Source organism: Nannospalax galili, unplaced genomic scaffold (genome assembly GCF_000622305.1).
Source record: "Nannospalax galili isolate Female #2095 unplaced genomic scaffold, S.galili_v1.0 scaffold10, whole genome shotgun sequence".
Lineage (NCBI taxonomy): Eukaryota > Metazoa > Chordata > Mammalia > Rodentia > Spalacidae > Nannospalax > Nannospalax galili.
Window position 1 is genome coordinate 10,276,296 of NW_008331140.1, and position 12,391 is coordinate 10,288,686.

Here is a 12,391-nt window from a genome sequence, read left to right on the forward strand (position 1 = left end):
ACTACCACCAAGACTCTGAAAGCATTGTGGAAGAGAAGGTGAAAAAATGTAAGAGCTGGAGGATATGAGGAGTGCTATGAACTGTTGTCTTCTGGTCACAACATGGTTATAGCATTCATCCACTCACACAAGCAGTGGTTACCTACACAAGACATTCAGAAGATCAAACAAAATTCCTACACAGATAGGGGAGGTTCACTGTATGCCTCACCACTTACTGAGGAGCTATTGGCAGTTGATTCTTCCTGGGGAAGGGAGAATCATTCTTCTTTGAAGTTGGAAATACAGATCTGTTTCTCATGCTCCAATAGATGGTCCCACACCCATGCACATTTGGGCTACATTAATTGAACATGGTAGATTACAAAAAAGAAATCGTCAAGTTAGATGTCAATGGTATTGGGGAGATACAGAAGGAGTTGTGGTGAATGGAAGGATTATAGAATCACATTTCTTTGTACACATGCACGAAATTCTCAAGAAATAAAAATTATCTCAAATATATGAAATTTTCTAAGCCTCAGTTTCATAATCTATAAAATGAGACTAGTATCTAATGTATAGGTTTTAAGTTGAGAATACACTTAACATGTAGAAAATCCTTACATTGTGCTACTTTTTCAGCTTCTCTTCACTTACAAACAATGCCATCTATAGACAGAAATGGCCAGGTGAAAATTATTTTGTATTGGGACAACATAAACAGAGATAGCCAACTTAACCCAAAATATAACATTGATTCAATTAGCACTAAGAAAGCCTTACTCAGTATCTATATCAATGCATGGGAATATATTTCAAAACTCACCTGTAGTAGCATCAAAGGATGGATGTGGGAAAGGCCCAACAGCAATTGGCATTGGAAAGAGATATCCAGGAATGCAGCGCTTAGGATGAGGCTGGTTCACTGAAAAAAAAAAAAAAAGAAAGAAAAAAACATTATATCTCATTTTTAATTTTGACATCTTAGGTAATAAATTCTGATTATCTATAGATGTAGCAATTCAACAAAGTATTCGATGGATTTAAAAATAATAACTACCAAGTACTTCTATTTGTACATATATCAGTAGGGAACAGAGAAATGATAAAGCATGTATGTCCAATGTCACACATGAAAATTAGAAATTGGAGTCCAAGTATATTAATTTTATTCATATTCACTTAATGCAATATCTGTATTAATATCTTCTACACTTCCAATGTAACTCACAATAATCACTTAGCACCTACTATGTACTAAAAATTTCCTGAGATAAATGCTATAGGGGACACTAAGCCTTCAGCTTTAGGAAACTACAGTCTAATTGTGGCTATAGAAACACAAATAAGGACCTGTAATGAATTGGAATATCTTATAAGAGTTATGAAATGTACCAAGGATACTACTCATTGTGAAAAACATGAAATCTGAATCTCAAATGAGTAATTCCGGGGGATATAAAACTTTTTGACCTCCAAAGTTAAGTGGGTACCTATCAAAAGGGAGCAAAAAGAATGAATTTTTAGATGGGAACTAGGGTGCAAGCAAAGACAGTGATAGCAAAGTAGCAAGAAAATTTAGGAAAAAAACATAAATGGTGGCAATAGAAGAGAAGTAAAGAGATTTCTACTCTTATAAAAGCACTTTGTTCAGGTCCTGTGCTGCAAGTGTCTAAGTCCACCACACTCCAGTGGATGGCTCCACACCCATGAGTATATGGACAACAAAAATTAGACTTAAGAGACTATTTTAAAATAATGAAAGAGGCAAGAAGTTTTGAGGGGATGAGGAGGTTTGAGATGGGAGACAGAGGGAAGAGCGAGAGGTAAATATTATCAAAATACACTGCATGAAATTTTCAAAGAATGATAAAATATTAAATTAAAATAGACATTATTCATTACAATAAAAAATCAAACATAGTTCCAATTTGATAATATAAAGCTCAATTCTTATTTTATCATCTGACTAGAAACAAGCCAAATTAACATGAGTATGAGAATGCCGTAAATATTACAATACACAACATGAAAAAAGTCAAACTCTGTTTAAGTAAGTTAGCTGCTTGATGTCATATCTTTGTTCATTACAGTATATAAATAAGAAGGCAGAATCAGGATGTTAAAAGATCACAAAAATGAATTGAACCCAGCACAATAAAATTTAATATAAATAGATTTAAAGGCTTGAACTTAATTTCAAAGAACTATTTGCAACATAAAGAATTTTTAAAAATGAATAACGTAATGATGCAACAGTATCATAATTTATGTAATTGATGCAGACTATATAAGAGTTGTTATTAGAGTAACAAAAATGTGATTTCAAATTGCATGAATAGAAATGATACACAGTTGAAAAAGCCATGTCATAGATGGGATATTATGTTAATGACAGTTGAAAATTTTAAGAGGGACAGGGTTTCAACCTCCATTGGTGTAGCAGCTCTGATCTCATCAGACCGCCAGAGAGTGACAAGTTCTGCCCTCCCTCTGACCTCCCTCTGGAACAGGGCCTAAGAACTCCCGGATCCTACCTCCATGTGGAGGTGAGCATCCCCAATTGCACCATACACATCCCCCTACCTGGGATTTCATGATTCCCCTCTCAAGGCCCAAGGTAGATCTGGCTTTGGCAGGCTAAGGCAGAGATCCTAGCAGACAGCCTGAGAGGGTAGGTTTCGACCTCCACCGTGTAGTGGCACACAAATCAAAGAACTAAAAGAATATAGGGATAAACTTCTGAATGAATTCCCAAAAAAGATAGAATCGCTGAAGAAAACTCAGGCAGAAATGAAGAAAGAAGTGCAAAACTCAGTAATCCAACTTGAAACAACAGGAGAAAGCCTCACTTCTAGAATGAATGAAATGGAAAACAGAATATGAACAATGAAGGATAAAGGTGAAGAATTAGACTACTCAAGAAAAGATTATGGAAAATTTAAAAAAACACAAGAATGGAATATGGAAGTAATGTGGTACACCATGAAAAGACCAAATCTATGGATCATAGAAATAGAGCAAAGGGAAGAATTTCAGGTTAATGATATTGACCAAGTCTTAAACAGATTTGTAGAAGAGAATTTCCCAAAATTAAGGAAAGACATCCCCATACAAATACAGGAAGCACATAGAAAACCAAACAGACAGGATCAGAAAAGAAACTCCCAAGGAAATATTATAGTAAAAACACTAAATGCACAGAAGAAAGAGAGAATACTGAAAGCAGCAAAAGAAATAAAAATTAGTCACATACAAAGGAAAGCCCATCAGAATTACAGCTGACTTATGAATGCAAACTATGAAAACCAGAAGAGCCTGGACCAAGGCATTTCCAGTGCTATATGAAAATAGATGACAGCCCAGAATACTTTACCCAGCAACAATGTCTATTATAGATGAGGGGGAAAGAAAAATCTTCCATGACATGCATACCATGAAGAATACATGTCCACAAAACAAGCCCTTCAAAGAATACTTGAAGCAATGCAGAGAGCAGAAAGAGAAACAACTATGCCCCAGAGGCAAAGAAAGAAAATAAACAAAGGTATAATTGAGGAAACACAAACTTAGAACACAAACAGCAATCAAAATGAGGGCAACCATTACACATTTTCAATTACAGTGTTAAATATCAATAGACAGAACTCCCAAGTCAAAAGACATAGGATAAGTGAATGGCTTAAGAAACAAAATCCATCTCTTTGCTGCCTGCAACAAGCAGACACTACCTTATGGTAAAAGGATGGAAAAGAAAATTCCAAGCATATAGCAATAAAAAACAACCAGGGGTTGCAATTCTAATAGCTGACAAAATAGACTTCAAAGTAAAACTAGTCAAAAAAGATAAGGAGGGCCACTTCATTCTGATCAAAGGAACAGTTAACCAAGAAGATATTACAATCCTTAACATATATGCACCAAACTCTGGTGCACCCAAATTCATAAAAACAACACTACAGGACTTTAAGACACAGATTAATCCCAACTCAGTAATAGTAGGCAACTTCAATACCCCATGGTCTCCATTAGACAGGTCAACTGGACAAAGAATAAACAGGGAGATGTCTGAATTAAATGATACCATACATAAAATGGATCTAAGAGACATCTTTCAAATATTCCACCAAAGCACCAAAGAATACACTTTCTACTCAGCACGCCATGGAACTTTTTCAAAAATTGACCACATACTGAGCTACAAAAGAAACATCAATAAATATAAAAAATGAAATGATTCCATGCATTCTATCAGACCACAACGCAATAAAGCTCAAAATGAACACTGGACAAATCCGTAGTCACTACACGAACTCCTGGCTATTGAACAACACACTCCTAAACAATGAGTGGGTCAAAGGAGAAATTAAGAAAGAAGTAAAAAAATTCTTGGAATTCAATGAAAAGGACAATACAACACAACACAACCTGTGGGACACTTTAAAAGCAGTCTTAAGAGGGAATTTTATAGCTCTAAGTGCCTACATTCAAAAATTAGAAAAAGCCCAAATAAATGACCTAACACTGCAACTCAAGACACTGGAAAGGCAGAACTAATGAAACTCAAGCCAAGCAGAAGAGAAGAAATAACAAAAATCAGAGCAGAAATTAATGAAATAGAAACAAAGAAAACAATACAAAGAATCAATGGATCTAAGAACTGGTTCTTTGAAAAGCTAAACAAGATAAACAGACACTTAGCCCAGTTAACCAAAAGAAAAAAAGAGGAAATTCAAATGAAGAAAATCAGAGATGAAAGGGGAAACATCACAACACAAACCAAAAAGATCCAGAACACTATAAGGGAATATTTTAAAAACCTATACACTACTAAATTTGAAAATCTAAAAGAAATAGATGGATAGCTAAATTATGGGCCACCAAAATTAAACCAAAAGAGATCAACAGTTTAAACAAACCTATAACATATAAGGAAATCAAAACAGTAATACAAAGACCCCCAACTAAAAAAAGCCCAGTCCCAGAAGGATTTACAGCAGAATTAAACCAGACATCTACAGAAGACCTCCAATCAATACTATTAAAATTATTCAAAATGATAGAAACAGAGGGAGACTCCCAAATTCCTTCTATGAAGCCAGCATCACTCTAATACCCAAACCTGGTAAAGACACAACCAAAAAAGAAAACTATAGACCCATATCCTTAATGAACATAGATGCAAAAATCTCAGCAAAATACTTGCAAACAGCATACAGACACAGATCAAAAAGATCATTCACCATGATCAAGTAGGCTTTATCCCAGAGATGCAGGGATGGTTCAATATACTAAAGTCAATAAACATCATTAATCATATAAATGGACACAAAAACAAAAACCACACTGTCATCTCAATAGATGCAGAAAAAGCTTTTGACAAAATTCAGCATGCACTTCTGTTCAGATTCCTAGAGGGAACTGGACTGGAGGGAACATACCTCAACATAATTAATGCTATATACAGCAAACCCATAGCCGACAGCATTCAAAATGGAGAAAAACTGGAAGCATTCCCATTAAAATCAAGAACCAGATAAGGGTGTCCGCTGTCTCCACTCCTTTTCAACATAGTGCTTGAAAGTCTCACTAGAGCAATAAGACAGGAAATGGAAATTAAAGGAGTACTAATTGGAAAAGAAGAGGTCAAATTATCACTTTCCGCTGATGATATGATACTATACCTAAGAGATCCCAAAAGTTCCACCAGAAAACTCCTAGACCTGATCAGCAATTTCAGTATAGTGGCAGGTTATAAAATCAATCTACAAAAATCAGTACAATTACTATATACCAATAACAAGCAATTGGAGAAGGAATACAGGGAAATCCCCCCATTCACAATTGCTGCAAAAAAATAAAGTATCTTGGAATAAATCTTACCAAAGACACCAAAGATCTCTACAAAGAAAATTTTAAATAGTTAAAGGAAGAGATTGAGGAAAACACCAGGACATGGAAAGACCTTTCATGCTCATGGATTGGAAGAATGAATATTGTGAAAATGACCATCTTACCAAAAGCAATATATAGAGTCATTGTAATTGCAATCAAAATCCCCATGAAATGCATCACAAGATTAGAAAAAAAATCCTTAAATTCATATGGAAGCACAAAAGACCCCAGATAGTCAAAGCAACCCTGAGCACAAAGAGCAATGCTGGGGGGATTACTATACCACATCTCAAAGTGTACTACAGAGCTCTAGTCGTAAAAACAACATAATACTGGCACAAAAACAGACACATAGATCAATGGAACATCACTGAATATCCAAACCAGAGTACATGCAATTTCAGCCACCTGATATTTGAAAAGGTGTCAAGAACACACAATGGAGGAAAGACAGCATCATCAACAAATATTGCTGGTAAAAAATGGATCGCCACCTGTACAAGAATGAAACTAGATTTTTATCTTTCACCTTTCACAAAAGTTAACTCCAAATGGGTCAAAGTCTTCAATGTGAAACTGGAAACCCTGAAACTATTAGAATATAGGAAGTAACTTACAATATATAGGTGTAGGAAAGGATTTTCTAAATTGAACAGAAGTTGCTCAGGAATTAAGGTCAGCAATCAACAAGTGGGACTTCACTAAACTAAAATGCTTCAAAATAGCAAAAGAAACAATGAAAAAAAGTGAAGAGAAAACCCACAGAATGGGAAAAAATCTTCACCAGTAACACATCTGACAGAGGTTTAACATCCAGAATATATAAAGAACTGAAGAAGAATTGAGAAACTAAATGACCCATTTATAAGATGGGCTAAAGATCTAAACAGATTTCTCAAAGGAGGAAATAAAGATGCCTAAGAAACATCTCAAAAAGTGTTCAACATCATTAGTAATTAGGGAAATGCAAATTAAAACCACCCTAAGGTATCACCTTTCCCTAACCAGGCTGGCTAAGATCAAGAGAACAAATGATACCAAATGCTGGCAAGGATGTGGAGAAAGGGAACATTCATTCACTGCTGATAGGATTGCAAACTCGTGCAACCTCTATGGAAAACAGTGTGGAGAACTGTTAAAAAATTAAAAAGTTTCCTACCATATGACCCGGTCTCCATTGCATATACCCAAAGGACTCATCCTATTGTGGAGACACTTGTACAACCATGTTTGTTGCTGCTCTTTTCACAATAGCTAAGAGATGAAAGCAACCTAAGTGACCCTCAACTGATGAGTAGTTTGCAAAAATGTGGTATATTTACACAATGGAGTTTTATTCTACAGTAAAGAAAGATGAAATAATGAAATTTGCAGTTAAATGGATGGATCTAGAAACTGTTATAAGTTACTAAGTGAAGTAACACAGACTCTGAAAAACAAGCCATGCATGTTCTCTATTGTATGTGGGGCCTAGCACCAAATGCTTTTAAATTCCAATTCCATTTAATATGATGCTATACAGCAGTCCCTTCTGCATGAAATAACTACCATCATCACAACTTTAGCCAATGCTGATGGCTAAACTTCGTCACAATTGGACTTGTTGACAGTTGTGCTCATTCATTAAAAGAGGGCCAAGCAGGGTCATTGGAACCTCGCCAGAATTTCCAGCCACTGTTCCCAGCCAGCTGTATGTAACTTAGTCCTAATCACACATGGCCTCCTGGATTTGGGGAGGGCTAAAGTATACAATCTGGTAAAGGCTAGGAAGAGAAGGCATGACCCATCCTGGGTAAAGGTTTTGCAGTGTGCAAACACTCACATCATAAATACACCTCAGCAACCTCTCACTTATCTCGGTAAGTAGGCTCAATAAATTCCTTTGTTCCCCAGTAAAATTCTAATCAAACATTGGCTTGACACTACAACCTTAAAAGGGAACAAGCAGGGCTGTAGAAACTGCTTAGCAGTTAAAAACACTGACTGCTCTTGCCGGGGACCCAGGCACAAATCACAGCACCCACATGGTGGCTACAAACCATCCTTAACTGCAGCTCCAGGGGAATCCGAAGCCCTCTTCTGACTTCCAGAGCATTGCACAACACAGGTGCACTCACATACATGCAAGCAATGCACTCATACACTAAAAAAAAGAAAATGAGACTGTAAAAGATGTTAAAAGGATATGTAAATGAGGATATTTTCCAAAATAGACAGGAAAAATGAGAAAGTCTAAGCAAATGAAAAAGGTCTGTGTAGGCTTGTTATGATATATAAAGGATGTGACAAAAATAATATACACATAATCTTAAAATTTCTTTGGTCATAGTTTAGGCAACTAGTTTAAGGAATAAAATATATATCTAGTCAACATTTATCTGAGAATATTTGGTTTTATACCCAAGCCTTATCTACATAGCACATGATAATTAAAACTAACAGACTGGTGGAACTAACCTTATTGGATGTTTAACAGCCATAGTTTGAGGCCGATACTAGTGTGGTCAGAGGGACTTAAAGGACAGTTTTTGCCCTTTGCTCTCCAAGATTGACTAAGTTCTAGGGGACTATGGAACATCTCTCAAAATACCCTGTAACTGTGGTGAGTCACCTGTCCTCTTCTTCAGGAAGGACATGGAGACCCCATGGTATGGACTTGAACCAGGGTCCAAGTTACAAAGAGGAGGGTCAACTCAGAGGAAACCTCTCAATCATGATTCCAAGCGAAGCCAGACATGGTTGAGCAGGACCTTTGACTTATTGTCACATAGATGGAACTGGTACAAGAAAGGAGACAGGAGCTCTTCCCAAGTCCATGTGACCCCTGGGGAACAGATTCTCAAATGACCTTATGTGTAAAAATAAATTGATTTATTTGGGCAAACTGTACGATCTTAAACACCCAAAAGCAAAGTTTAACCAAAGAGTAAAGTCATTAGTATATTTCTTTAAGAGTTCAAGGGATTACACTTCCCAGACATTAGGCTTAAGTCTATATAAAAAGTTATTTAGACAATTATTTCTCATTGATGATTTTGTTCCTAACCAGAAAGTGATGCTCAGATACAAGACTTCAAATCTTGTTCTTCAATACTGTAGTACCCACTTGTAGCTAAGGGAGACAACCAGCAATTGTTCTAAAATGATGGATAAATTCGTTTTGTCCTCCAATTCAGAAACCTTTGAGAGGGAACTGACACTGATTTTAAATACTCCAACAGCTATCAAAATACCTGGAAGCAAATCCTGAATCCATCACTCCAGTCTTGGAAAACAAAAGAAAAATGAGGAGGAATTGAATAGAGGGATGCTTTTGGAAGCCCTTGTCAAGAAATTGCAATGGATTCTCATATGAACCTTTGAAAATTGGCCTGTTCTTTTTTCAATTCCCTGTCTAGAACTTGTAACACTAATTACTTTTGCCTTTACTTCTCATTCACATCTCCTATTCACTCTTCAAGGACCTTCTTTTCCCGCTAGAGATAAGAGTTATGCAGTTTGAGAGACTTTAAATAGACCTGTTGAAGCAGTTATCCAATTGCTTCACCCTTTGTCCCTGCTCAGAATGGAAGAAACCAGAGCGGTCTGCCTCCTGATTCCCTATTGGCAAATCGGGTAACCTCTTCAGAGGATGGTGTGATAAGAATAGGAAGGAGGAATTGGCTAGGCAGTTGGGGTGAAAAGACCCCAAACAAAGTAACCAGTTTCTTGGCTAAAAGTCAAAGTGTCCCACTGTTCTTCTCCTTCAGTTTCTTTGATTTCCTGTACCTCCCTGGTTCCTTTTCATTGTCTTGGTACCTGTAGTTATGTCTGGATACATACTCATTTATCAGGATTTGGTGCTAGGATCCACATATGGGGGAGAACATACTTTTTTTTCTGAGTCTATGTTAGTTCATTTAGTACAACAGTTACTACAGGCATTAATAAGGGAGATATGGATAAAAACAGGGTTACTTTATGAAGGGGTGGAGGGAAGGTAAAGCAAGAAACCTAGGGGATAAAGGGAAAGAAGGAGCTCAAGAGAGGTGGGACCGTAGGAGAAGGGTATTATTAAGGGAGAAATGGCAAAAATGGGGGCATCTTAAATGGGGAAATCATGGTGGAAGTGTTAGACAATGCAAGAGATAAATGATGCCTAGCTAGTTAAAAAAAAACCAAACAGACCCATATTAGTCCAACAATATACTGACAAATTATACATGCAACTAGATCAAGGAATATAATATATGTCTAAGTAAGGATTATCTGAGAACTTTTGGACTTTACCCAAGCTATATCTACATGGCACATGGTAATTTAAAGCATGAGACTGGTGGAACTAACCTTCTTTTATGTTTAACAGCCATACTTTGAGGTCTATAATAATTTGATCAGAGGGACTTAAAGGACAGTTTTTGCTTCTTGCCCTCCTAGGTCAACTAAGTTCCAGGGGACTATGAGCATCTCTTCAAATGTCCTGTAACTGTGGTGAGTCACCTGTCCTCATGATCAAGGAGGCCATGAGACCCCATCAAATGGACTTGATCCAGTGTCCAGTCTACAAAGAGGAGGGCTAACACAAAAGGAAAATTTCCTCCATGCTTCCAAGTGAAGCTACCGTGGTCGAGCAGGACCTTTGACTTATCTTTACATAGATGGAACTGGTAAAAAAAAAAGTAGCCAGGGGCTCCTCACAAGCCCATGTGACCCCTGAGGAACAGATCCTCAAAGGACCATCAGACTAAAAATAAATTGGTTTATCTGGGCCAACTGCATGGTCTTAAAAACACAAAAGGAAAGTATAACCAAAGATTAAAGGGGTCAATATAATTTCTTAAGAGTCCAGGTGTATAGCTGAAGTCCACATAACAAGAAACAATGGTAGACAGGAGATCATTTCCTTTGGGCTGTTGGCCAGGGTGGCCCAAGAGATTCCCAGATAGTAACCAAGAATAGAACTGGAAAAATGAACAACAGACCTCAATGTTATCGAAAGGAATATTGACAATTGATTTCTGCTAAATGAGGAACAGTTGAACTTCCTATAACAAGGATCTAGATAGGCTGACTAGATTCAGCAGACAGAAAAGCACTGGGGAATAGCTGGGGGTGTCAATAACACAGTGGATAGTAACAGGGATGACAGAGCATATGGATTCAGGGAGGGCTATGGGACGGTGTCATTTGGAAAGTGGGTATACAGATGAATAAGTTTGGTTGGGATGTTCTGTATGATATACACAAAAAAATCGACAAATAAAAAATGAGTTATGTTTGAGGAAGAAGCATAAAAATTTACTTCATGTTAATTAGTAGAGGTGATAAATACTACCATTGAAATCTAACTGTTGACTTTATATCCATACTCAGGTGCCAAGGATCCAAGTGTAACCGACTGTGACGAGTAATAATCAGATACATAGACATTAGAGATGCATTTGCAAATATCTAAGTGTTAGTAGGATTAAAAATGAGCCGTTTTGTAGGAAACAGTATATTTTAAAATGAAATGGAGATCTTTTTTAAATATTTTCTTAATTTTTTTAGAAGAAGCATTTCATTACAGCTTTAACATACTCAATAACAGTTTCCAGAGGAAGGATACATCTCTCTCAAAAGTAATTATAAAATTTTAGGTTCGCTGTTGAATTAATACAGCTATACAATATTGAACTCAGTATAAGCCCTGTAGGACATAAAGTTGAATGAGCTTTTAACATTTAAAAAATATCTTCATTTCATATGGACTCTATGTTGACCCTCCTCTTTGTAGACTGGACACTGGTTCAAGTCCATTTCGTGGGGTCTCCTTGGCCTCTTTGATCAAGAGGACAGGTGACCCACCACAACTACAGGACATGTTGAGAGATGCTCATAGTCCCCTGGAACTAGTCGACCTAGGAGGGCAAGGAGCAAAAACTCTCCTTTATGTCCCTCTGACCAAATTAGTGTAGGCCTCAAAGTATGTCTGTTAAACATGGAAGAAGTTCAGTTCCACCATTCTTGTGCTTTTAATTACTGTGTGCCATGTAGATAAATACTGGGCAAAGACCAATTGTTCTCAGATAAACCTTGCTAAGACATATATTTCTTGATCTGGTATGTATAATTTCTCAGTAGGTTGTTGGACTAATATGGTTCCCTCTTATTTTTAAACCTAGCTAGGCATTATTTATCTCTTGAGTTGTCTAACCCCTCCATCATGGTTTCCCCAATTAATGTGCCCCAGTTTTTCCCCTTCTCCCTTAATAATACCCTTCACCTATGATCCTACCTGTCTTGACCTCCTTCTTTCCCTTTATCCCCTATGTTCCTTGTATACCCTTCCCTCCCCCCTCCCTTAAGCTCACCCAGTTTTTATCCATATTTCCCTTATTAATGCCTGTTTCCTACTGTTCTCTTTCAGGTTCTTTCTTTTCCTTTACCTCCCTGGTTATTTACATTATCCTGGTTCCTACAGTTATGTCTGGATACATACACACTTATTAGAATTTGGTTCTAGGATCCACATAAGGGAGAACATATGTCAATT